Below are 21,986 nucleotides of genomic sequence, written 5' to 3'. Positions count from 1 at the left end.
TCCTCATACTGTGTGTATTGTTAGGATTATCTTCAGTCATGTGAACTATAAACACGGCTCACTGTGGCCCAGCTAACATAGTGGCAGAGGGCCAAGAAGGAAAATCATCCTCTTTGCCTGAGAGGCATCTAGAAAACAGACCCAGGAAGGGTCGTTCCCTCACTCTGCTGGAAGACCTCTGATAGCACAAGGACAAAGAAAAGCTCCCAAAATAATAGAGCAGTTGTTTCTAGGTGATGAGATACTCTTTGATAATCCTGATGACCACAAGGATTTCTTCTTTTTTTTTATCATTAAGTTCTGTGGGAAAGAAAGACTTGTCCTCTTTTCCCATCAGAGATATGGACGTTCTTCAGCAGTACATTTTCAGAGATACAACAGGAGAACTTGGGGAACTCAGTTTCCAGTTATTATGAATTTCAGTAACACAGATCCTCCATGTCTCAGGTTCATCCCATATAAAGATGGAAAAGCCTATCTTTCCAGTGGTTGCTAATGTGTCCATGTAGGTGTAATGTCCCATGCTAAGCATACTGCTACAGAGAAGTATTTCATTTTGCTGAAATCCTCCTGAAGAGTAAAGAGAAGGGCCACAAATTTTTGAAATTACTTAATACACCTGTGGAAAACTAACTCTCTTGAAAAATTATTGTGTCGTAGAGGTCAAAGTGGGAATTAAGAACATAAAGAGCTCTCTGTATCTGTGGTGCTACTGATATAACAAGAAGTACCAGGGCTAGTCCCTAATTAAAAAAGAATAGTTGTTTGATTAATGGGAAGCACCAGATGGCATCAATAGAAGCACCTTTTTTAGCTTTATACAGCCATTCTTCCAAAAATGCTTATTTCAGGCTGTGTTGAAATTCTTTTCTGAGGGTATCACCTATAGGCCTATGCTCCTTCTGTGAATTCCTCGAGTGCCGGGGAAGTGACATTCAGAATAGAGCAGCTTATCAGCCTTAACAGGAGCTATCATTAACTCTCAAGCCGTATTTTTACTTCCTTACATCACATACGCTTACTTTACAGTTTGGTGAAGGAGAAAGAAGGGCTTCATCTACAGCTGTGGTTGCTGATGTGCTGCACAGCCACTCAGACACTGGAGTCAGCAGTGTCAGAGCACGTGTAAGAGTCCTGTCTCCAACAATCCCTGGTATGTATCTAAACTTTAGACTAGATTAAAGGTCAATCTTTGCTTCTGCCTTTTTTTGACTTGGAGAGACAATGTCCTGAGGCAAGCAAGTGATTATGTTTTATTTCACCAGTTAGTGGAAAGCAGCTGTACTGCTTAGCATAATTAACGAGGAGGTCAGACAGTAATGCTTTGTATACAGTAGTGTTATATGCAGTACCAAGAAAAGAAATTGCCCACAAAAACAGTCTTGTAAAAAGGAAAAGAAAAATCTACCTCCCTTGAAGAAAAAATGAGAACGGTATTTCCTTTTAATCATAGCTAAACCCATTCTCCCTTCAGGTTCTTCAAGGCCAGAAGTGCGTTTACCAAAAATATTCAGGAAGCAATCCACTGCAATACTCACTACTGTTTACTAAAAATTTGCAACTCACTCTTCCAAAAAATGTGTGAAAAAAGTCCACATATAAAGGAAGGCAATTGCACACAGTATTGTATTTACTACCCCTCCTGATTTATCCAAAGGCAGTTTAAAAGATATTGCAAGTTGATGTTCCCATGAGGTTCCTCTAAGTTCTGTTGCGGATGACTTTTGATCATTTCTTTGTCTGCAAAATAAAGAGGGAGAAAAGCCATTAGCATATGCTCTTTCGTGATAAAATGTCTACTTTGCTCCTGCTGAAGCAACCAAGCCACTACCAGGAGTCACACTTTCAGAAATGCTGAGCAGACTAACCCTAGCTCACATTGAGCCACTCATTGGGAGAGTGCTGGAGAAAATGGTAGGACATATGGTATCCCTCTCAAGCTAAGTTTCACAGAATAGAATAGAATAGAATAGAATAGAATAGAATAGAATAGAATAGAATAGAATAGAATAGACTTTTTCTGTTATAACGGACCTACCAATGATCATCTAGTCCAACTGCCTAACCAGTTCAGGGCTGACCAGAAGTTTAAGCAGTGTCCAATGCCTCTTAAACACTGACAGGCTTGGGACATCGACCACCTCTCTAGGAAGCCTCTTCCATTGATTGATCACCTTCTAGGTAAAGAAATGTTTCCCAGTTTCCAGGCACAGCTTTGAACCATTGTTTAATCTGTGTTGAATCTTTTTTGACAGAAATGCAGGGTTGTTTCTGAAGAACCCAAAGGTGGTAAAATTGAGGATTTGTGAGCAGGTGTCTGATTTACTCCACTGAAGAGATGATATACAAGCTCAGTGAAAGGCCTCTGGCTCACTACCCTGAGCATCTTCTCTTTTTACAGCAATGATAGACCGTAACATAAAGTGTTCCTCTGATGACTCTTTCGTTTAGAAAGCTGTTTCTCTCTTTGCTGTAAATGTGACATCTGAAGACTGCTCTGCCAGACTTTCTCATGCTGACTAGTAACCTGCTTGTGCTCAAAGGTACTCAACAGAACTGGAGGATGCCAGGATCACATCATGTAGGTTAACACAGTATGGAGCATTGTTCCATGTGAACTCTGTGGACCAAAGCCAGGCAGCACCTTACCCCATTTAGAGTTTCACTAATTTTGTTGAGGATGTTGCCACAGCAATATTGATCAGTGCAGCTGATCTGAAAAGACCTAGTGCTGTACAAAAATGTTAGGGTCCTGTATGAGAAAGTATATTAATATATGAATTTTTCTGGAAAAGTCTGTTTCATACATTTTGTTTGTATGTATCAGATGGCATTAGTTGCATGTGAGCCAAGCTGTCTAAAAGTAAGGAATCTACTCCTGTTTAGTCTTTAGGTGAGGTCATCCAATGCTAAGATCTTCATTGACAATGAGACAATTTAGACAATCATTTTATATTAGACACCTAACCTTTGGGTGGCCAAAGCTGGTTGAGATAAACTCCCTCAATTCTGTCAGTAATATTTTACACATACTCACACATGTAAATAAATAAAGCATTTAATATATATGTTACATGTTACACATTTTAATATATTTATGTTTTGAGATGGAGTTTTTAGGCTTTTACTGAAATCCATATAACAAGTTATTTCCCATGAAGTACGCTACTGCAAATACAGATATATCTGTCAAAATGTGACATACTTTTAATGATGTTCCACTTATTTTTTTCTGATTCTTCTTTTAATCTACAGAAAGTTACCTAGTACTTAGAACTAAAAGAAGAAATAAAATGTTTTTCAAAAACAAAACATAAAATAAAATAAAATAAAATAAAATAAAATAAAATAAAATAAAATAAAATAAAATAAAAGTTAACTAGTGCTGACTGGCTTTGCAAAGGGCTACAAAGACATAAACCATAAGCATCACAGGCAGAAGTGCTACTGTCTTCCGTTTCCTGGTTTGGGGGAGGTAGCTTTCTCTGAACAGGTTTTTGCTTTTCGCTTTCATATCTGTGTTACTCAGACTTTTGCTCACTGTGACTGGGACACCAGCTCGAATGGAAGAAGTACCTGGAAGGCAACATACTTGCCATGATGTGCTCCCTAAATATCTTACAGTAGAAACACTTTTATTTCATGGCTGTTTGCATTGTGGGATTTTTTTTTTTGTTCTTATTAGGAGAAATCTTCTGGAGCATTTTTAGTGCTCTGAAGAGACATGCTGATATTTTAACCTAAGATACAATGTTAATAATAGCCTTATGGCTGGCTCTTGGACTCTCTCCTCACAGAGACAAATGCTACACACACATTCCGTTGACTGATACACAATCAGTCATAACTTGGCGATTAACGTAGTTCCAAGGTCTACTGAGATAAATGAGAGAGAAGTACCACATTGCTTTATATAGTCTAACAACTTCAAGCAAGTTAGGAATGCAAAGGAAGCCGCAGGAAGGGCTATTTCTAATGAACAGCTCTCTGTCAAAGATAATAGCAAGGAGCATGAGTGACGGGTGGCCCAAACAGAAGATGGAATGTAGGAGAACCAGGGAGGAATCTGAAGCCCAAACAGCCAAGGATATGAAGGCAATTAAAAAATTCTCAGCTGATTTAGGTATCTCTGAGATGTGAATAATGCAAAGACAATGACAGCATATGGATGTCTCAGGGAGAAAGAAAATGGCACTGGAAGACAGGCAGAGTTTGCTGTTTCTAAACTGAAACACAGTGGTGCTTATTTCAGGTTTTGGGTTTTTTTTTAAATTAAGCATCATTAACACTGGGACATTGCTGATTTTCAGAAGAAAATGCTCTTCTGGAAGTGGCAAAAATTGTTATTATGTGTAAGCAGCATCCCTAAAAAAGTACAATTACCACATTGGAAAAAAAAAAAAAAGCAAAACTCAGACAATTCATTTGTCCCTCGTAGGATATCTGAATACATGAAAAGGCCAGTTAACTGTCCTTAACTATAGAATAAAACAGAGCTGTATTCTGGCTTGTCTGCAGTAATGCAAGGCTAACAAAAAGAGGGAAAGAAGAATGTTGATTTTATACAGAGCTTCCATATTTTGCTTGCATCCATACTGATGCAGGGTGTTTTCTACTAGATTTCTTTTCTCAAAAACAAGGACATATTAAACACTGCCTGTAGATTTATTCTGATTGCTGTTTCATTGATTCTGAAGCTGAAATAACGTACCCTCCAAAACCACTAATATTTCTGTTTTCACCAGACTTGTCCAGAGTTTTACAATCCCAATTAGTTTCACAGTTGTCTTGTTGTTTTCCTGTACTCCCCCTCTGTCTGCTCATCACCATCTGCTGTTGTCCATGGTAAGATCTTAAAGGAAGGACCATCTCTTTGTTCTGCCTTTATACAGCACTTCACAGAAATAGCTCATTACGTGAACCCAGGGCTGAAATTCCTAAACACCATGGTAATAAATGTAGTGGACAGAAAGAATAATGAGTCTGAGAAACAGCAGAGTAATGCCTAACTCGTGCCTTTGGATAGCATCTCCTGCTTTCTGACTCCATCTTTTGTCCCTGTGCCATTTCTGCTCAGCCCATTACAGGAATTGCTAGAAGGAGTTAGATGAGCACACGGATGCTTGATCACTATGTACTTCACAGCATTTGTTTGGGGATTTTGCACTGTTTTTGTCAGGTTAGAAATGTTTGATTGAGGACACATTGGATGCCAGTCTGTCACAACACAGAACTTTAAGTGGAAGCGGTTAGTGACTGTGTATTAAAATGGAGCATTAGTCCTAAGCTCTACTCCTCCTTCAGCAGCAGCTTCTCTCTCCAAGAGCAGACAGTAGCTCAGCATAATGCTCAGTGGATGCTTCTTACTTATTCTCTTTAGTCCTCTATTTCTCAGAAGAGCTTTATGATTGTTATTTTTATGTACTAAGAACATTTATTTCATTCAGTAATTGAAAAAAATGTTTACATAGGAACAGCAACACAAAAATATCATTTCAGCTGCTAAGTGATAGGTGATCAGAACTGGCACCTCTGCAACTGAGCTCTATTGTAAATTCTTGTGCTTTGGAACCAGGGGAGTGGCTTAGATTTTTTGATGAAAAATATTGAAAATCCAAAAGAAATTGAGATTTTTCACTACTACTTAATAGAGAAGGCTAAACACAGTGGAGGCAGGTTAGCTCAAAGGCCTTGCTTGGATTAGATGTGAAATGTGATGGAATTGTCTCCAAAATCTGAAGTTTGTGTCTATTAGATATACAGTGGCTTGGGAGACAGTGTCTTCAACATCAGCAAATGGGTTTTGGCATCTGAACAAGTCAACATAAAATGGTGAAACTAAATATTCAGGCAGACTGCTCTTTCAAAATTCCTTGAGGGACATTTGTTCTCATAGCTGTTCATTTTAAATTGTGGTCTGTGGTATTCCGGTGTTCATAAAACTTTTCTAAAGGAAATTGAGCTTTCAAATAAGGCTGAACTTGTTATTTATAAAGGTTTATTGAATTAGTTTGATTAACAATCAATTGTTACGAAGTCCATGAAGTCATTATGTTGCTTATACCCACAGTTGATGCTTGTTTTGAACATTGCTGTGTAAAGTAATCATTCTAGACTGTATATTCATTTACAGGAATATCATGTCAAGCCTGTAACATTCTTTCAACCCTGTAAAAAACCCTAAATGCACATTACTATAAAATGCCACCTTGATAGATATTTATTTTTAATGTTTTGGGCATCCACTTTTAAAATGACTGTTTAATTTTGCCCTGTTATTTTCAAATGATATGAGCTATGAAGTAAATTACAGCCCTGTTTCAAAGAATTAGACATTATCCCTGCAACACGTGCAGTCTGTCTTAATGTAGGAAATTGACAGGTGATTGAGCAAACATTTAAGTCATAGTAAGTTATTTAAGGTGACTTTAGAAGACTGAGATGACTACACGGAAGATGGCAGTATTCCCAGAGTAGTCCCTAGCAGGAGTAACACAGCAGCCCATTGAACAGGGCAGCAATTAGGAGTGCCATCACTGATTGGGATCCTGGGATGCATTGTTCTTCTAGATTTTCAGGTCATTCCACCCAATGGGCAGATACTGGGGAAGTCATAATAGAGATTATTAGTTTGGGAATGCCATATCAGTAGATGACCATGGGTAAATGTAGGATTTTTCACTTGTCTGAACTCTGCTAGAGGAAATAACTGTATTTGAGAGGAGAGGAGAAACTATGATGAACACAAGTATTTGGTGTTTTGTTTAGGGAGGCAATTGTCAGTGTGCTTCTGGCACCTTGGGGTAGCCATCTGGGCTCACATTCCACCGCTCCCACAGGACACAGCCTCCTCCAGCCACTATCCTGGCACAGGGCCTTTAATGAAGTGAATCTCTGCCCCTGGCTTGGGGTTCTTAGCAAAATGAGTCTCTGCCCCTGGTCCAGGTTCATTATCAAAATGAGTCTCTACCACTGAGGCAGGGTCTTTAAAGAAATGCAAACAAATTACTGTTTCACCAGTTCTCTCCATAGAATGCAGGGGAGTCTCTGCTCCAGCACACCTCCTCCTCTCTTTCATCACTGACCTTGGAGTCCGCATGGTTGTTTCTCTCACTCTTCCCACTCCTTGCACCACCACTAGCCACAAAAGAAGAAGGGTCAGAAGAAGGAAGAAACAAGAAGAAGCCTCCTCTTCCAGCTTCTTAAAAAGTGATTGTGGAGGCATCTAATTGGCTCAGGCCCAGAATTGGGTCTGGCTCAGAGCTGGGGAGAGTTTCAAGCAACTTTTTACAGAAGCCATCTTTACAGCCCCTTCCCCCTTACCAGAAAAGGCTGTCATGTCAAACCATGACACACCCAAAGCCTACGGATACTTGAAAAATTTCAGAGCAGTAGTAAATGGCTTAGCAGTCTGTCAGGCTAGTTTCAGGAAGATTCCTGGGGAGCTGAAAGACTTGGGTACCTTCCTGCCTGTGCTGGTGACCCTCAAAGGTCTGCACAGTGCTCTCCATGGGGTATGAGAAAGTAGGAATTGAAAGTGAAAGGCTTCCAAGTTTTGCCACAGAGAGACCGGTTGATAAAAATTGTCTTATTCATGAAGCAGGGCCCCAGTGCAAGAGAGGTCAACGGTCAGCATCTCATATTGAAATGCTCCCCAGGAAGCAAGTCTTGTCAAACGATATCAGCATGTTCAGAACATTCTCATCCACCTGGGATATTTTTCTCTTCCCCTTGTCTATCCCTTAGACTCAAACTAGGGTTACCTTTGTATTCTCCTTTCTTTCCTTTGCCTTAGTTTTTTTCCCTGTTCAAGCTGCCGTAAGGAATAAAGTGGGCAAGTTGCATGGAGGCAGAGTTCAGGAGTGCAGCGACCTGGAAAAAAACTAGGAGTAGTGGCACACAGCTAATCTGATTGAGCCTCCAACTGCACTGCTGCTGTTAAGAAAGCACAAGAGATCTTAGGTGGATAAGTGAGCTGGGAGACACTGAGCTGGAGCAGGGAAGAGAGATTCCTGTGGCTTCCTGAAGCAATACAAAGACTGTGTCTGAAAGACTGGAGATTTACACTAGAAAAAGGGCACCAAATAGCTGGAAAAGGTCAGAAAAGGGCAACAAGGATGGCTGGGAATACCTTGCCTTACAGCAAATGACATAAGGATGCTGATCTGTCCAATTATTTGACAGTGAGTGTAATTAATTGCTGGTGTAATTTGCTGAAGAGCATGGTCAAATCACCTGATGTCTTTAAACCAAACTGGCTATCAAAAATACGAGAGCTAAAAAAGGACTTGGAGCAATGAAGTAACAAAGCAATGTCTTATACCCTGTGAGCTAGGTAATCCAGAGATAGTTATACTGGCATCCCAGAGCCTAAACATGCTCTGCATCTTTGTTAAGTGCAACATAATGTTCTTAGCTAAACCAATAACCTGTGAATTGAACAAAGTCCTTATGCTTACAATAAACTGTTTCCAATTTCAACCAAAACTTACTTTTTGTGCCTATGTTTTGCAACTTTTTCCAATTGCTATCCAATTGCTGTGCAACCTTTTCCAATTGCTGGTCATGCTGAGGCAGGAAAAACTGTGATCAGGTTCCTATATGGGTGTATAACTGTGCAGTGGTAATGTATTTACTTGCACCAGATGGAATGAATATGGGAGAATATCTAATGTGGTAATTGATGCTAAAATCTAAGGCATTAATTAAATGTGTGTTCAACTTAAGGAGTCAACTGAATGATGACTGACAATTAAAAATTATATCTTTATAATTACTCCAATTCTTACTTATGAAAGTAGAGTATGATTGCATATTAAAACATGATTGAAGGTTTTATGACTCCTCATTCTTTCACAGTTAAAACATTTGCAATTATTTCTCCCTCAGATTAGAGCAATGCATAGCGATACAAAGTAAAACAGCGTAGGCTTGATTCTCCAGTCACTTAACACAGGTTTTATAGTGGCATATGGTGACTCCCTTAAGCAGAGCACTCCTCAGCTAGGGTGATTTGAACAGACAATTAAGCTTAGCATAGTGAATACTGCAAATTCAATATGAACATCTGGGGACGCATTTACAGATCAATGGTTCATTTTTTTAAGTAATATTTGGTCAGGTTTGGAAAGTCTGCTCAGCTATAAGGGTGAAGATTTCCCCCTCCAGACAAAGCAGTGAGAAATATCCCTTTTCTTTGCATGGACCAAGATTAGCCCCTTCATAGAAGTCAGGGTCCTTCCCCTCAATCTGCATGCCTAACGTATTTCTTTGAAGATATTTAATTAGTATAGCATAGTCAAACTTTTCAAAAGGGCTGCATGCAGCTCTCCTTGGATTAGGTTAACTGGAAGTTGTAATTGGTTGCAATACCAAGAGATGTTCTCAAATCTAAACCTCCTACACCTCCACAATGACTCCCTAAGACATTGGAGCATCGAAAATTCCCTTCTCTTGCAGAATTGTTGAAAATTTCTCACTAGGTAACTGTAGACAGCATTTTCTTTTCTTCTTGATTATATAATCGTTAATAGTCCTAATTTTTATTTATTTTCCAGAAGTTGTATTGCAAATATTTTTATTCCAGAACAGAAGATTGATTTTATATTACACCCGAAAACTGTCAAGTAGAGATGAGTCTCTATTTTACTTTTATTTTTATTTATTTCTACTGTACTTCATTTCTTTTGCCCTTCATACTTGTGGATGTGTCATGGAACCACCAGTGCATGTCTTTGAGAAGGCAGTAAACTCAAAGATAACAGACAATGTTAGGTTAGTCGTTGGACTTGATGACCTTAAAGGCCTTTTCCAAACAAAACACTTCTATGATTCTATTATTCTATGATTAAACAGTGTTGACTATTTTTACTGGATAACAAAAAGTGTGTATATGTGTATATTTATACACCCTTATATACACTATTCACTGAAGCTTTAAGTCCAGTGTCAAGCTTAAAAAGCTGTATTTTATCCTGGAGTCTTTCCTAGCATTCAAAGCAAAGGACTCTACCTTTGGCTGCCAAGTAGCAGTAGGGCATCCTTGCAGTCCCTGGTTTTGCTGCTCTCCTGAGTAGAGATGAGGCTGGCCAAAAGCCTACTTTATCTGTCTGCTTTGCTTCCTCTGGTACTATTGCTGAGCCTTCCTCTCCTGTTTCCATGGCTCTCACCTCTTCTCCTATTTAAATCTGCTCAGCACTTTGCAATAAAAATGCTACTATTTCTCCCCTTTTAGTCTCTTGCTGATGACTCCACTTTCTAGACACCAGTGTTGATCCTGAGTGCTGCTGCAAAACATCTTCACTGCCACATGAGCATGTCTACATTTTCATGTTGTGTTTCTGTCTGGAAAACAGTCTATGAGCAGGTCTCAGACATCTCTTTTGTGCTGATTCTCCCAATCACCCAATGCATCTCAATAGATTAGTTTCTCTATTTACCTTATCCAATTAGGTTTTGTTCTGCTCTGAATTGCATTTTAGCGGTGCATAATTTGTGAGTATTTAGAATTAGATATATTCTTGCAAGCCATTTGAAAAAAACATGAATATCAAGCTTCCAGATGGCATAAAACACTGGTTTCTGGATTTAGTACTTCTCAATATAGAACATGTTAAAATCACGCCTAACTGGAAGGGTGAAAAAAAAAAACAAGAGGGCAGTTCAAGTACTGTGCTTCTGGCTTTGGGATTTTTTTTCTTCTTTTTCTTTCAAGTGGCTCTGTTACAGGTGACAGTTGCATGGAAACAAGCAGGGAAGAGCAGGGAAATTGTTTTCTGTATGCAGAAGATACACCTAGAAGGTGGTTAGGACCCAACTGAAAAACTAACCAGAGGCTCAGAGCTTTCTTGCACGTCTTCACATAAAACAAGATGGAATGAGATGGTTGTCAAGGTTTGACATGATAGCCTTTTCTGGTGAGGGGGAAGGGGCTGTAAAGATGGCTTCTGTAAGAAGTTGCTCACAACTCTTCCCAGCTCTGAGCCAGACCCAATTCCGGGCCTGAGCCAATTAGACGCCTCCACAATCACTTTTTAAGAAGAAGCTGGAAGGGGAGGTTTCTTCCTCCATCTTCTTTTCCTCTTCTGCCCCTTCTTCTTTCTTCTGGCTGGTGGTGGTGCACGGAGTAGGAACAGTGAGAGAAACAACCATGCGGACTCCAAGGTCAGTGATCAAAGAGAGGAGGAGATGTGCTGGAGCAGAGACTCCCCTGCATTCTATGGAGAGAACTGGTGAAGCTGAGATTTATTTGCATTTCTTTAAAGACCCCACATCAGTGGTAGAGACTCATTTTGATAAAGCTGTCCCCAGACCAGGGGCAGAAATTCACTTCACTGCAAACCCCGAGACAGGGGCAGTGATTTTCTCCTTTAAAACTATGGCCAGAGCAGGCCGTGTCCCAAGGAAGGAACTCAATATCCACAGCTGTAACTGTGGGGAGGAACCCACAACAAAGCAGCTCATGAAACTTATGCCCAGAAGAGGCCTTGTCCCGAGAGAGGGACCCTGCAACTGCAGAAACTGCAACCGCAGTGAAGAATCCATGCCAGAGATATTCACCAAGGACTGTGTCCCATGTGAGGGGCAGAAGCCACAGCTGTTGGGAACAACCCACACCAGAGAAGTTCATTAAGGACTGTGTCCTGGGGGAGGAACCCCGTGTTGGAGCAGGGGAAGAATGCCAGGAGTTGTCCTCATCTGAGAAGACAGAAGCGGCAGAGCCCATCTGTGAGAGACTGACCACATCCCCCACTCCCTGTCCCCGTGAGCCATTGGGGGGGAGGAGGTAGAGATACCGGGAGCAGTGAGCTGGGCCCGGGAAGAAAGGAGGGATGGGGGAGGGAGATCTTAAAGTGCTGGTTGTAATTTTCTCATCATCCTACTCTCTTTTTGCTTTTATTCTGTTCTGTTTCTTGCAGAATAAACTTTCCCACTTTCCTCTCTAAGTCGAGTACTGGAGTCTGTTTTGCCCAGAACCACAATTGGCAGTGAGCCCTCCCTGCTCTTGTCTCAATCTACAACAATCTTGCTTATCTTTTTACTCCCATTTCGCTGGGTCCTCCGCCATCCTAACGAGGGTGGGGGTGAATGGGGACACCGAGTGAGAGACTGTCATGGTGCTGCTGTGCTAGTTGGGCCAAACCACGACAATGGTGAAATTGCTGACATTGTTACTAGTGCCATCTATGAGAAGTGGAAACAGGGCGCGACTTCTTGGGAAGAGTACAGGAACATTGCCAGAGGAAAGGCTAGAGCCCTTCTGGAATTAACTGTATCCAGGGAAGTTAAGGACAGTAATAAGGCATTTTTCAAGTACATCAACAGCAGAAGGAAGACAATGGGGAATGTGGGCCCACTGCTAAACGCTGAGGGTGCCCTGGTGGCCGAGGACGCAGAGAAAGCTGAAGTACTGAATGCCTTCTTTGCTTCAGCCAAGGCCGGCCCTCAGGAAGCCCAGTCCAGCAAGAATAATAGGATGGCCTGGATAGCAGAAGGTGCCCTGGGTGGAAGAGGAAGAGGTTAAAGACTTGTTGGCCAAGCTTAAGGCTCATAAGTCAATGGGTCCTGATGGGATGCATCCTAGACTGTTGAGGGACCTGGCTGATGTGATTGCTAAGCTGCTCTCCATCATTTTTGAACAGTCATGGTGGACAGGCGAAGTGGCTGAGGACTGAAGAAAGGCTAATGTCACTCCAGTCTTCAAAAATGGCAGGAAAGACAACCTAGGAAACTACAGACCAGTCAGCCTCACCTCCATCCCTGGAAAGGTGATGGAACAACTCATTCTGAATGTCATCACTAAACATATGAAGGAAAAGGTGGTTATCGGGGGAGACAACATGCATTCACCAAGGGGAAATCCTGTTTGACCAACCATAACCAGTGCATAACCAGCTGGCTAGATGACGGGAGAGCAGTGGATATCATCTACCTTGACTTGGGTTTTGACACTGCCTCCCATAACATCCTCATCAGAAAGCTGATGAGTGGACAGTGAGGTGGATCAAGAGCTGGCTGAATGACAGAGCCCAGAGGGTGGTGATCAATGGCACAGAATTGTGTTGGAAGCCTGTGGACGGTGAATTTCCACGGGGATTGGTTCTGGGGCCAGTCTTGTAGCGGCGCAAGCTATATTCATTCAAAGATGTACAGAATCTAGGTAATCCATGTGCAGAGACGTACACAGGCACTGTAGTACAACCGACAGAGTTGACTCAAAGCCACTCTTTCTTTGCTAGCTCCCTCCTTATATGCTGCCTCCGCCCATGTGATCACCCAGGGCCCAATTGATTAACTTGCAGCACCTGTTTCTGATAATTGGAAGTAGCTTGCCAGCTGCATTAACTTGTCCCTACCATCTTTATTCAAACTGGCTGGTCCAAGTCATATTTGTGCCTACAATTCCCCCCTTTTTGTTTTTGGACCAGCCAGCCTTCAGCAACACATTTCAAAATTAAACGTACATGAAGAGAACATAAATATTTTTACCCATGGCCATGAGTTTACAACAAAAGGTCAATAACAGCTTTATCGCTGAACAATATAATACAAAAATCCATACATTCAAAATAAACATAATATGTTGCTAGGAGGGATGCATACTGTCATGAAGGGATGAGTTCTCTGTACTTCCACTGATATTTCTGTTTCCTGAATGTAGTTTCAGACTTTTCTTCAACTTCTTTAGCATGCTGATCTGTGAGCATTATCTGTAAGTTGGAAATATCTCTTCATCCGTAGAAAACACACCATTTTTGCTTTCAAGTTTCCCTTGGCCGTCTTGTTAAATTCTTCAATTCTTTTAATGTGATACAGATTGCGGGAGGAATTTACAGCAGCATATTTGGTGCCAGAGTTGACAGGGTTTACATTTTAATAGGGTGATGGATTGAGGGTAGATCACTTGGTTCTTTCCTCAAGATTATTTTTTCCATTGGTCTTACAGTCAATAAGTCCTTTCAGTTGACATGGCTTGATCCATTTTGCTGGAATCCATCAGGGACTTTGATCTATAATGACACAAGCATAGCCTCTTTCCCACGTTAACAGATCTGCAGGTCCTTGCCACTCTCCAGTAGTGGGATTCTTATACCAAACTTTAGGTTTGTCAGTAAAATCCAAATCCTGACTCGTTTGAGCAAAGTGTGTTAATGCCGGTGGTTTATTCCAGTTTGCCATGATTCTGAGATGATTCATTGTATAAAGGGCTTTCACTGGTCTATCTTGAGGGCTCACCCCCTCTTCCCCCATTTTTTGTTTTTCTAGCAGGCATTTTAAGGTTTGATGAGTATGTTTGATAATGGCTTGACTGGTGGAATTTCCTGGGATTCCAGTAGTATGCTTAACACTCCATAAGTTCAGAAACTTATGTGTTCTACTGGCTATGTATCCTGAGCCATTATCAGTTTTTATCTCTCGTGGAACACCAAGGACTGCAAAGCAACTCCTCCAATGTCTTATGACGTCTTGAGCATCGGTGCTCGTTAAGTCTGTGGCCCAAACCATGGCTGAATAAGTATCAATAGTGACATGTATATGTTTAAATCGTCCAAAGGTAGCATAGACAGTGATATCCAATTGCCATTTTCCTAATGGCGCCAGACCCCTGGAATTGACTCCTACTCCTAGGCCGATTTGATTCTGGTATACAGGGCATGTGGAAACAATACCCTGAGCGTCTGATATGGTCAGGTCAAACAGAAAACAATTTATGGGCCAGATAATGATTACTTATAGTCCCTGAATATGACAATAAGGCCCACTGTAATTCATCAGATTGTTGCAGCGCCTAGTTCAAGAATTCATCTGTGACAGGAACGAAAACAACGTCTGCCTCAATCCCTGCTGTCTCCAGCAGATGTTTTCTGGCCTTAACTATTATTTTCACAATTGCTTCTAGTCTTGTGGTAACTGTTTTTTGCAAATTATATGGCAAAAATATCCACTCCTGGATCCTCAATGGGTCTTTCGCTACTGAATCCCATTGCATCAAGACTGCCATTACATGCTGGTTTTGACTTATCGCAGCAACGTTAATTGACAAGTCAGGATCATATCAATGACTGTAGTTACTGACTATCTTGTTTCCTATCTTTTCTATTGCTTGTATTTGCTGCCGGGACAGTTTTCGGGCACTGTCAGCCTCTACTGAGCCTTTTAACAAAGGCATTAGTGGCGCAAGATCCTCATTTGCGATACCACATATGGTTCGTACCCATTGGATATCACCTATTAGCTTTTGAATGTCTGTTAAATTAGCAATTTCTGTTTTAATTGACACCTTCTGAGGATAAATACACACACTAGTGATAATATTACCTAAATATTTCCAAGAGGCGTGCATTTGTACCTTCTCTGGCATGATCACTAACCCGGAGATGCTCAACTGTCACTTCACTTCTTGTAGAATCTGATGCTGGTCCAGGTCTTTTCCTGCAATCAAGATATCATCCATACAACGGTAAAATAAAATATGAGGGTATTTTTTGCACAGAGGTGCTAGTGCACAGGCAACATAAGTTTGACAAATAGTTGGCAAATTCTTCATTCCCTGAGGTAAAACAGTCCATCGATATCATTTTGCTTGCTTTTGTTTGTTAGTAGATGGTACTGTAAAAGCAAATTTCTCACTGTCGTCCTCATGTAGAGGAATTGTGAAAAAAAAGTCCTTTAGGTCAATCACCAACAGGGGCCAATCTTTTGGAAGCATTGCAGGAGAGGGTAATCCTGGCTGTAAAGCACCCAGGTCCTGCATCACTGCATTAACAGCTCTTAAATCATGTAACAGCCTCCACTTCCCTGATTTTTTAGGGATAGTAAAAAATGGTGTATTCCATGGACTGGTGGATGGCTTAATATGACCTTTTTCTAATTGTTCAGTTCATGAATCTGGGTGAGCTTTTCATTGCTTAGCGGCCATTGATCAATCCAAACTGGTTTATCTGTGAGCCAGGTTAACTTCAGGATTGGTCGCCCATCAATGGCCACCATTAAAAATTTTAATTTGAGAAACAAAAGCCCATTTAGCTTAAGGCATCTACCTAAAAGCCAGACTGAAGTGTTCATTACATAGGGTTTAATTTGTACACATCTATTCTCTTCGTCCTGTATTCATACCAAAATCAGGTCTCTGCTCATTTTTGTCATCTGTATGCTTCCTACTCCAACAACAGGGGTGTCTAAATTCTCTAAAGGCCAGCTTTTTGGCCAATAGGATAATGGAACAATGGTAACATCTGCTCCCGTATCCAGTAACGTATCATACCCAACCATGTGTTCACCATTTGGATGTTGGAATACAACTATCTGAGTGGGCTTTGCCTGCAAAAGTGGCATTTCAAGTCTTACCTCAGGTACTCCAGTGGATCCAAAATCACCCTCTTGATGCTTACAACTACCTGCAAATGGAACTTGAGCCCTGAAAGGAACTAATTGAGCTATTTTAGTTCCTTTCAGTATATAAACTAGTGGCTGCCAAATTCTAACCATTATTCCAATGTTTCCTTTATAATCTGCATCAATAACACCGGGGAGCACAAAAATACCCTGTCGAGAGGCTGATGACTGTCCTAAAAGCAGAGCACTTAAACCACAGGCAAGGGGTCCAATAGCACTGGATGAGATAACCGTTACCTCTATATTGTGGATGGTTACATCTACTGCTGTTTCCACATCCACTCCTACACTTCCTGCAGTGGCTGATCTGAGACCATCCAGGCAGCTGTTGGTGTTGAAGGGTGTTTTTGTGTCATCATGTTTGCCCTTTTTACACTTGTTAATCCGTTTCCCTTAGGCGTTACGTGTCTGGCCACTCGAGAGCAGCACTCGGTGGCTCTATGGCCAAACTTGCCACATTTGTAACAATTGCCATGAAATCTGCCGTTGGACCCAGATGGTCTGGCGGAGCTGTTTGTTCATACCAATGGTCTGGACCGACATTGATTTTTCACATGTCCGATTTTTCCGCAGTTAAAGCATTTTGGCCTCCGATTTCCTTTGTGAGGTTGAACTAAAGGTTTCAATGCTGTTGCCATAGCTTCAGCTAAATGCGCTGACGATCCTACCCTAGAGCAGGCTTCTATCATGTTGACCAAAGTTGCTGTCCACGGGAGAGCCTGCAGGATCTTTTTGCAGTCATGGTTAGCATTAGCAACTGCTATTTCCGCTTTTACTTCAGCCAACATGTTTGGTATATGATCCAGAGCTGCTCTTAGACGGTCTAAAAAGGTCATAAAAGGTTGATTGGGCTTCTGTATAATGGTTGTGTATGAGGGAACTGGCACCCCCATGTCAGGGACGATCTTAAACGCTTGATGAGCCAGTGTCAGTGTTTGTCGCAAAATAGCTTCATGAAGTCAGGCTTGTACCTGAGGGTCAGCAAACGGTCCTTTTCCTAACATCATATCTGCTGCGACAACTCGCCGTGGATCTCCCTGCTGTAAGTCCATATTTTCTACTACTGCCACATCGACTCTTTTTTCCCCATTCAGACTCCCATAGTAATACCTGAGTGGGCTTCAGGAAGGTTTCTGCTAGCTTCGAGCAGTCAAACGGAGTCATTAATCAGCTGGCGAAAATATGATCTAATTAGGTTTGAATGTATGCGTTGGTCAAGCCATATTGCATCACAGCTTTCTGGCCTTCCCTTACCAGCTTCCAATACAAAGGTGCCCATTGTCATTGTGCAGGATTATTATGTCCTGTTATTACTGGAAAGGCTTGTGGAATAAATTTTCCTTCAATTACTGCATCATGTATGAGGCCTCTCCACTTCTTAGCCGGATCATAGTCTTCTGGCCGGGGGTCTCTGAGCACCTGTGGGAGTGAAACTTTAATCTCTGGTCTAGTTAATTCATTAATCCATTTCAACAGTTGATTAGCTGTTGCTTTTGGCTTTTCTATCAGTTCCTCCAAGTGGGCCAAAGTCCATTTCATATATTCTCCATGCCTTATTGATTCTTCCTGTAACAATTTTCTTTGTTGATCTTCTCCTTCACTAGATGTTGGGGGTGATGACTGAAGAGGAATACACTCAGGGATTGATGAGCTCAGGGGAAATGGCAGATCCGTAGTATTGTGGACGAAGCATACCTTTTGTTCTCTGACAGGTACTCCTTCAGGCATGGCAGCAGGATTGTGAAGGGTGGGTGGGAGGGGAGGAGAAACAATGCGCACATTCGGCTTCTGGAACGGTGCTCTAGGGGGTTCTGGGGAAGGTAGGCTTACATCCATGCTTTCCTCTTCTAGAGGTGGAGCCGAGGGTATTATGACATTATCCCCTCCGAAGAGCCTCTTAATATTTTCTTCTAGAGGTGGAGCCGATGACACTATAAAGTCGCGACCTCCAAAGAATCTTTTAGGGCCTACTGGGAACACAGATGGTACAGCATTTTCTGCATTCATGGCAGCAGCTGTAGTATGCTCAGCTTCTAGCTGTTGTAGAATGGATGACACTAGTTTACACAGGTCAATAGCATTATTCAATGTGTCTCCTAGATTTTCCCAATGTGCCATTTCATATACTTCCTGTGGGGAGAGGAAGAAACCTACTTCCTGTTCCCATCTTACAAGTCTTAAAAAATTCTGTCTTTCATAGTTGAATCCTTTCTCAGTAAGGATATGCTGGAGGGTGTCAACAGGGAACAGGGTTTTCCTCTTTGCTCATCATGTTTCCCATTATATATATATATATATATATATATATATATATATATATTTACTCGGGTCACTTGCCTATTCAGACAGGAATCCAGGCGATCTTCTGCCAAGGGTTTTTAATCCAACAAATTCAGCTGATCACATTGGGGTCACCAAATGTTGTAGCGGTGCAAACAATATTCATTCAAAGATGTACAGAATCTAGGTAATGCATGTGTAGAGACATACACAGGCAACACAGTGCAACCAACAGAGTTGACTCAAAACCATCCTTCCTTTGCTAGCTACTTCCTTATATGCTGCCTCTGCCCATATGATCACCCAGGACCCAACTGATTAACTTGCAGCACCTGTTTCTGATAATTGGAAGTAGCTTGCCAGCTGCATTAACTTGTCCCTACCATCTTTATTCAAACTGGCTAGTCCAAGTCACATTTTTGCCTACAGTCTTGTCCAACATCAATGACCTGGATGAGGGGACAGAGTGTACCCTCAGCAAGTTGGCTGATGACACCAAAGTGGGAGGACTGGCTGATTCCCCAGAAGGCTGTGCTGCCATTCAGTGGGATCTCGACCGGCTTGAGAGTTAGGCAGAGAGGAACCTCCTGAAGTTCAAGAAGGACAAGTGCAGAGTCCTGCATCTGGGAAGGAACAACCCCATGCACCAGTATAAGCTGGGGACTGACCTGCTGGAGAGCAGCTCTGCAGAGAGGGACCTGGGAGTCCTGATTGACAATAAACTAATCATGAGCCAGCAATGAGCCCTCGTGGCCAAGAAGGCCAATGGCATCCTGGGATGCATCAAGAATAGTGTAGCCAACAGGTCAAGGGAGGTTCTTCTCCCCCTTTACTCTGCCATGATGAGGCCTCATCTTGAGTCCTGTGTCCAGTTCTGGGCTCCTCAGCTCAAGAGGACAGAGAACTTCTGGAGAGAGTCCAGCACAGGGCCACTGAGATGATCAGGGGAATGGAACATCTTTCATACGAGGAAAGACTGTTGGAACTGGGGTTATTTAGTCTGGAGAAGAGGAGACTGAGGGGGAATCTTATTAATATTTAGAAATAGCTAAAGGGTGGGTGTCAGGAGGTTGGGACTTTCCTTTTTTCTATTGTATCTAGCAACAGGACAAGGTGAAATAGGATGAAGCTGGAACGCAAAAAGTTCAATTTATATATAAGTAAAAACTTTTTTACTGTGAGGGTGGTGGAGCAGTGGAACAGGCTGCACAGGGAGGTTGTGGAGTCTCCATCCTTGGAGGTCTTCAAGACTCACCTGGACACATTTCTATGCGACCTGATCTAGGTGGACTTGCTTCTGCAGGGGGGTTGGACTAGATGATCTCTAAAGGTCCCTTCCAACTCTACCATTCTATGATTCTAGTGACATTAGTTTTATTCATGTCATAATGCAAGTTCACTAGTATAATCCTATTAATGATATAAAGCTGTGTAATTTAGGATTATTTAGTTCAATATGTTAATGCTGTGAAATATGTCTAAGTCCCATAATAAGGTGATTTTTTAGGTCAGCTCTCCACAGCCCACTCAACCCTTAAAACAAATCTATTCCACTTAATTTAGATCTTTTCCTGCTTCTAGCTTCCTTCTTACTTTATGAAGCTGCTGCTTATCAGTTTATCTCCCCTGCAAAGGGGACCACACCTTTAATCTGTTTAGCCCATGTGTCATAGACTTTCTCCTTTTTTAATAGATGGAATTCAAATATTGTCACTAACAGACTACTTTTCTCTTGGAGGATCAGATGATTTCAAAATTTTATATTGTGAATTATTGTGAATTATGAATCAGGCACAAAATACACATTGCAGCTCCTGCTGTGGAGTCTTTCCAAGTGCAGCACATTGAAGATCTCTTTGTCTCAAAGCAAGGGCTTTGGTATTAGGCTTGGCTTTCCTCCAGCAGAAGACATGAAACAGTAAGAGATGAAACAGTATGGGAGAAAAAAAGTCTAATCTGGAAGTTGCTATCTGGAGAGGGGAAAAGAACTTCTGCCACATATGGCAGGCATCCAGAGGAAAGGCAGGTTTTGCTAAATATAAAAAAAGAGTAAAGCTGCAGGATTTTGGACATAGTGGAGAGTAAATGCTGTAAAAAGTCCATCCCTTGGTTGGCCACTATATGGCTGTACATGGAGGAGAGAAAGCCACTGACTGGCTGTCCCATTGAGCAGATGCCCTGCAAGAGAAAGTCCTTTATCTCTGCACCTGCTGCATCAAATGCTCCTCTGGCAGTACAGCACTGAATGTGCACAGAAAGAACCATAATTACATAAATGTGTACACTTCCCTAACAGGTATATGCACTGTGCATATATCAGGGTACATGTGAGCCTCATCCCAAAAGCCCCAGAACATGGGCTACACAACCTCAGAAGCAGGTGCTGTAGCATAGTTGGCAAAAATGAAACATATATATGGGGGACAGTGATTCAGAGGTCTTATTTTACAATGTTGACAGAGAAGTGTCTCCATGTTCATTTGCAGGTCAGTATTGTGGTATTTATATTATAGATGACTTTACATAATATTTATATATTAGTAGTGTTTTTATTAGCCAGCCTTCCCATCTGGCAGATGGCAATGAGGCTGGCACCCAGTAATTGTAGATTTAAATGGAACTTCTGTACTCTGAGATGTCAGGTACATACATTTCTGGTGGCTGTAAAGACCGGGTAACAAATATATGGTAGTTATGTTTTTTTATCTATGCCTACTTACTAGGTGTTTATATATATATTTTAATAGTTTAAAAATGTATAAAGACTGACTTTTCTGTCCAGTAGCAAATCACAGGATCACTGACTTTGAGAAGAGACTTAGCGGTTCCAAAAGTTAGATGTGCTGACAAATTAGTGCTCTAAACTAATAGCAGTGTTGAAGACCTCTCTGCTAACGCTATCGGAGAAATAAATCTACAATCTCTGCTTCCCACATTTGACACTTCTTAAGGGCTTGCCTACACAACAAAGTTGTTCTTACATTGATTTAAAAAAAAAAGTCATTTGGTTTATGAGTGCTTTAGTTCTACTCAGTTTAAATAGGTTATTTTGAGAAATATGTTTTTATATAAAACATTGCATGTATGCAAGTATAAAAGCTTTGCAGAAACCAACACCATCCAGTTTCTGACTTGGATAGAAATTGAATTGTTGTACAATTTCCAATCTGGGACTCAGATTAAGATTTGTTTTCTTGTGGGTTTTTTTTAAGAAATTAAAATGTCTCTAGACATTTTTAATTAATGCTAAGAGTAAGAAATATGACTGAGATAGATATGTCTGTGTACATAAAACCATATATATACACATA

General features: G+C 41.3%; 1 long non-coding RNA gene across 1 annotated transcript in view; it reads right to left on the bottom strand.

Annotated features, from left to right (window-relative positions):
• Positions 1-1,630: 1,630 nt before the first annotated feature.
• The window catches only part of LOC133625338 (uncharacterized), a 32,395-nt gene continuing 12,039 nt past the window's right edge, over positions 1,631-21,986 (bottom strand). Inside the window, exon 5 of the long non-coding RNA XR_009818662.1 lies at positions 1,631-1,740. This is a non-coding gene — a long non-coding RNA (uncharacterized LOC133625338). The remainder of the gene's footprint in view (positions 1,741-21,986) is intronic.

This window comes from Colius striatus, chromosome 4, assembly GCF_028858725.1.
Source record: "Colius striatus isolate bColStr4 chromosome 4, bColStr4.1.hap1, whole genome shotgun sequence".
In the NCBI taxonomy this organism is placed as follows: domain Eukaryota; kingdom Metazoa; phylum Chordata; class Aves; order Coliiformes; family Coliidae; genus Colius; species Colius striatus.
This window is presented reverse-complemented; position numbering and strand designations above follow the sequence as displayed.